Genomic DNA, 6,414 nt, shown 5'->3' with positions numbered 1-6,414 from the left:
ATTACTAGGGCCAGGATGCAGGCCCGCAGTAGGCCCAATAGGCCCACAAGCACAGGGAGTGATTTTAGGCCCGTAAGCCTGCAGTAGAGAGGAGCTCAAAGTGGTTGGTTTGGCAGGGCTTATAAACCACTCTGAGCCCCTCTCGGCTAGCGAGGTGGGAATAAACATAGCACCGCACCACGCCAGCACACGCCCTTTGGTCTCGGTTGGTGCCACCAACCGGGACTAAAGGGGTGCATTAGTACCGGTTGGTGCCACCAACCGGGACCAAAGGTCTATGTTTCCCGCCCTTTGGGCTGCTGACAAGAGGCCTTTGGTCCCGGTTGGTGCCATGAACCGGGACCAATGCTCTCCCTATAAAAGCAGCACTCGCGAAAATTTGGTTCAATTCGTTCTTCCCCGCCGCCCGACGCCGCCAGGCTGCCCGTCCGTCTCTGCCTCGCCGTCGCCGTCGTCGCCCCGCGCCGTCCCGCGCCGCCTCGACGCCGTCGCCGCCCCCGCCCCGCGCCCCGTGCCCCGCGACGCCGCCGACCCCTGCCCGTCGCCACCCCGCCCCGGCTCGGACCGCACCTCACCATCGACCGTCGCCGCGCCGCGCCGCCCCGCGCCGCAACTCGCCGTCGCCGTCACCGTCGCCGTCACCGACACCATCGCCGTGAGCAAAGATTTGTTTTCTGTTAAAAGATTTTTTTGGTGATATTATTGTTGAATATGCATGTTTTTATGTTCATATATATGCAAAGAACGAATATGTCAAATTTTTATGATTTTTTCTGTTCATAGAATTTTTATGATTTTTTTCTGTTGTAGTTTTGTTTATAGAATTTTAATGATTTTTTTGTTCATAGTATTTTCTTTGTCAATTTATGTGTATGTATATGTTCATATATATGCAAAGATCGAATATGTCAAATTTTTATGATTTTTTCTGTTCATAGAATTTTTATGATTTTTTTCTGTTGTAGTTTTGTTCACAGAATTTTAATGATTTTTTTGTTCATAGTATTTTCTTTGTCAATTTATGTATATGTTCATATTGTGTATGTATAGGAAAAATGTGCATGATCAAAGTCATTTATGAATATGTTCATATTTAGAATAGAAGAAAAAGGAAAAAATAGGAAGAGAAAGTGTTTACTATAATTAGTTAGAAAAATAATAGAACTATAGTTATACTAGTTTATTTTTAGTAAGTACTACTTTAGTTTATTTATAGTAAGTGCTTCATATATAGTAGAACTAGCTAGCTGATTTAATAAACTACTTTATTTTACTATATATAGAAGTAGTTTGTTTTTAGTAAGTACTACTTTATTTATTTATAGTAAGTGCTTAGTAGTTGAACTAGTTGATTTAATTAATAAAACTACATTATGTAACTATATATAGAAGTAGTTCCCGCATCGACGTCGACTTGTTGTTACATATAATCGTGACACACTTTATTTAACTATGTATTATGATGATTAATTAGTAGGACTTGTTGTTATATATGATGATGCATGATGCGAGCATGAAGAGTTATTATATATAGATGTTCAATTCTTTCGATATATATAGTGTCTCACGATTATATTGTTGTTTACACACATTTACCACATTAAACAGGAAATGTCTGACGATGGATATTGCGAGTATGAATATTGCGGCGACTCTCGAGGTATGTGCGACATGCCTCACCTGCGAGACGATAGGTTCTTCAGCATGAAGCTTGACGAGAACGGCGATATGTACCTCCCTTGCCATGCAAGAAGATATGTGTTGGAGAGGCTCGGTTTCGAAGACCACAAGAAAATAAAGACGAGAAGCGCTAAGTTGAGGACTATACATGGTCACACATTTGATATCCAAGTATTTAATTCAGTTTTTCAAATAGAATTTGGGTGCCCAAAGTGGGAAGATCTTTGCAAGGCATATGGATTTCAGAAGGGAATGGAAATCACCTTCGATCTTCTTCTTGAAGATAATATGCCAGACAACATCGACATTTGGGTGGTTGTCGATGATATGCTCCCTGTTTTACCTCCATGTGAGTTTCTCAACCATATTTGTCAAGTAATTTGCATTTATATTTGTAAATAGTTGGTGTAGTCAACCTGTTTTCCTCTCGCGATTTACATGTCATGTGGTGTTCATCGTCTATTAGAACTTTGGCCACACGTTGCAGGTTCCTAGTTATTGGGACATAGTTATAATTATATCATGTTACATGTTGTACAAACAACAACAACAACCCAAATTGTTCTTCGAATGATCGTAGCACATGTGGTCGTTTTGAATGGTTTATATAATGCCCACATCTTGTGGACAATTACAAAATTTATAAGTATTTTTGAAACATTAAATTATTACAAAATTTGGATGGTTGTCGATGATATGATTCCTGTTTTACCTCCATGTGAAGTAATTTGCATTTATATTTAGAAATAGTTGGTGTTCATCTATATACTAAATTTGTTAAATTATAATTTACAGCTTATTTCGTTGCTTCGACTGAATTACGAAAATTAATTGACATGACATACTACACGTATGGATCACATCTAACTTCGGAGAAGAAGGATGATCTTCTCCACTTTCTTGTTGTTGGTGTTCTGGCTTCTAGGGATACCTTCCCGTATCATTTTGGAATTGGCCAAAATTATTCATTTTACATGCCACTAGTGCATACGTTGAGTCCAGATGATATTCGCCGAAATGTCTTGGTAAGAGTTTCCTAATTAAGTACGCTCCACTATTGCATAAATGGTGTTGATTACATTGCTAACTAGGTTATTATTATTTTCTTCAACAGCAACTGCCACATGATGTAGTGCCTCCGTTAATGGACCCAGAAGGTCAAATGAGAATTAGAAGCCCGCCGAGGGCTGAGTTCTATGCTCCATACTTGATTAACTTTAAATCAAGATCAAAAAGTCTCCAAATTGAAGCATGGAGAGAAATAAAGAAGGTTCGCAAGCCACAAGCTGGAGACCGTTGGATCTCTGTGATTCATCATGGAGCCATAGGTCTTATTCTGTTTTATGACATTATATCTAAGAGCGAGGACTAGGTCTTATGAGAGACAAGTTATTCTAGTTTATATTATTACTTGACATGATCAATTAATTAGGATGCATGATGCATATGATGACTTATATATATATTATGATGTTTCTCTGTTTTATTTTATGTGTATCATATGATAACTTGGTATATGATTAAGTTGATGATGACTTGTTAGATGATCGATTAGAATACTATTGCCATTCGACGGAAATAATATGAAATGATATAGTGTAAAAAAGATGCATATATGTGCATGTAACTCGTGTCTAAATTTTGTAAATATGTTCCGCAAAGCACGAAATATGACCAAGCACGAAGATATATAAGAGAGGACACTTTTCTCTATTAGCTAGCTAATCACAACCTAAATTAACGCCTAAACCAGCCTCTTTAAAAAAACCTCAACTCCAGCCAGGTGCTGACGCGTGGATGCCTTTTGGTCCCGGTTGGTGTCATCAACCGGGACTAAAGGACCCCTGCCTGGCCTGGCCGCAGCGGCCACGTGGAGGCCCATCTGCCCCGGTTCGTGTAAGAACCGGGACTAAAGGCAAAGGGCATTAGTGACAACCTTTTTGTCCCAGTTCCGAAACCGGAACAGAAGGTCCTTATGAACCGGGACAAAAGACCCTTTTTCTACTAGTGGTTCATTATTCTGTTGTTGAAAATTCATTATTTGATTTCTAATGGAGATGATCTTAGAAGGAGGAGTATAATTGGCAATAAAAGCAACTTTACACTTATCCCGTGTTCCAATACTTTTACATGGTAAAGATGAAAATGAAGGTTTAGCTTTCTCTCTTAGTGAAAAAGGAAACAATTTTATTATCACAATATCATTATCCATGTCCTTTTTCTTGTGCATATCACAAAGTTCAACAAAGTTATTGAGATCTGAAGCGTGATCCTTGAAAATTGCTCTTTCATGACAATATTCAGTAATGTAGAAACAATATCCACCACAAGAAATATGTCAACTTGTAACCTTCTCTTAGTGACCCCAGCAGAATTGGCCGTAAATCTATGACCATTTTGCTAGGAAGGATCAAACCCCGAAACTGCATTACACCAAATGGCCATAAAGTAGACAATAGTTGTCGACGACCTTATTTCTACATGATTACGACCAATATAAATGGTCGTGAGGTTATGAACGTGGATGCACTGGTACTTAAGACCACCTCCTTTTTATATGTATAGAAAAAATGTACAATGTGTAAAAAGAAATATAGACATCAAAACGTATGTATGAAAAGATGTTTTCTGTTGCGAATTTTGAAAAGATGATAATCATGTATTTAAAAAATGTTAACATATATAAAAAATTCATGTGAGCTCAAAATGCAATCTTTTTTTTAGGACTAGAGTAAAACAAGCTTACTCCAGTATAAGGATACATTCAAAGATCATGAGTTCCTTCAGTCTAGCCGGTACAGTATCAATCAGACGTTGATCTCCAGTGTGGCGAGCATCAGCAGCCAGTTCATGCGCTAGTGCGTTGTAGTCTCTGGGCACATGGTTCACCTTGTGTCCCTCAAAAGCTGCAAGTGAGGATTTGATATCTAAGATTAGTCCATAGGTGATCACCCTGCTCGGCCTACTGTCCGATAGCTCAACCGGCAGCGATTTGCAGTCAGTCTCCAAGTTAACCCGTCCACTGTAAACAGCCCGGAGCGCCTGCAGACCCATCAACGCAGCCTGTCCTTCAGCCTCGTCTGCCGTTCTTGAGGATGCAAGTCGCCTGGTGACCGACGGGAGCACCTGTCCAAGGTGATCCCGTGCCTGTATTCAGTTTCAACTTTCAACCAGCCCGCCGCTGGTGATGTCCATTTCCTGTCATTTTTGGAGGGGCCTTCTGCATGTTTCTCGACGGCTATTGCTACTTTACTAAAAACTAGTTAAATGCCCGTGCGTTGCCACGGCATACGAAATATTATATGAGAAGATTACTTGGTAAAATGATTCACACAGAGATGAGGAAGCAGATCGACTGTAGCGGCGGACCACCGGCGAATCGGCATGCGGCGGCCAATAGATTTGGGTCTCGGGCCTGGAATCTCGTCCGGGGCAACTAACATTAGGCCGAGTATTTTTCTTATTTTTATTTTTTCAGCGTATGCATTCTACTCTGACTCGATCAAAAAAAAGATGTGGCCCTGAACTCTTTTACCCAAAACTTTTGCCTCTAACAAAATATGCATCTAAGTGAGTAAATCTAGTAGTTCACTTGTAAAAAAATTAAGGTTGCTTACAAAATATCTTAAAGAATTAAAATGGATTGATGTAAAAAAGAGAATAAAAATGAACACACGGTATGACTAAATTATGAAGCTCCGCGCGGCAACCAAGACTTCACCAAAAAAGCACCCTTTGACGAAGAAGGATCCTTCTGTGCCACCCTAGCCTTAAGTTTAATCATCGTCGATGGATCTTTCAGCAGCCCATTTGTGCATACGCAAAGTCGTAAATTTCATCATCATCGATTGCTCTTCAATCGGCTCTTCTGTCACTTTAGCCTTAAGTTTTATCATCGTCGATGGCTCTTCTATGTTCTGTTCATTTGCTTGATATTCTTCTCTCAGTTCAACGCGCTCGCATAGCTTGTCATTGACATCTTTGTACTACTCCCATCGATGCAACACCAGCCTTTTAACCCTGTCCCCAAGAGAGGTGTCACGACGCGCGTCCTTCCTAACATCTGAGACAAACATAAATAGATATATCGGAACACAACAGAACAGTTCGCTTGCAAAAAATATGTACGTCGCTAAAGAGTTACCTTCTAAATCATCGCCCGCGTGATAGGAGAATATCGGACAGTGTTGAAATGTGAGCCGGGATGTTTCTGTTTCAATAAGGGACCCTGACATACATTCATATATAGTTAACATAGTGGCATGAACAATCAAATGCATTATAAATCAAGGTAACCAGCCTTACTGGATGCATGATCAACCTCCATGTTGAAGGCTTCAAGAATAGAAGCGTTGTACTCCGCTCGTTTCAGATCTTCCTCGTATAAATCTAGTTTATTGACAAAAAGTCGAAGAAAAAGTATTTCATAATTACGCGCGACTATTGCTATTTTTCTCATTCCATTGGATGCATAATAATCCGTTTGAAGTTGGCCAACGTACATTACTACGCGAGAAACATCTAAAGAAATGAAAGTTAGTTTGATAATGATCCTCAGCCAGAGGTATTGTTTAGAGCAAGAGCAAATTAAATTAGAAACAATACCAGTGATCATGTCGTCATTTAGATCAAAAACATTCATCTGCATTAACAATGTTAACAAAATAATTAATGAGCTGATTGCAATTATGATATATACACGAAGAACTACATGTCTACACTTTTCTCATGATT

The sequence above is a fragment of the Hordeum vulgare genome, chromosome 4H, assembly GCF_904849725.1.
Source record: "Hordeum vulgare subsp. vulgare chromosome 4H, MorexV3_pseudomolecules_assembly, whole genome shotgun sequence".
NCBI classification, from domain to species: domain Eukaryota; kingdom Viridiplantae; phylum Streptophyta; class Magnoliopsida; order Poales; family Poaceae; genus Hordeum; species Hordeum vulgare.
This window is presented reverse-complemented; position numbering follows the sequence as displayed.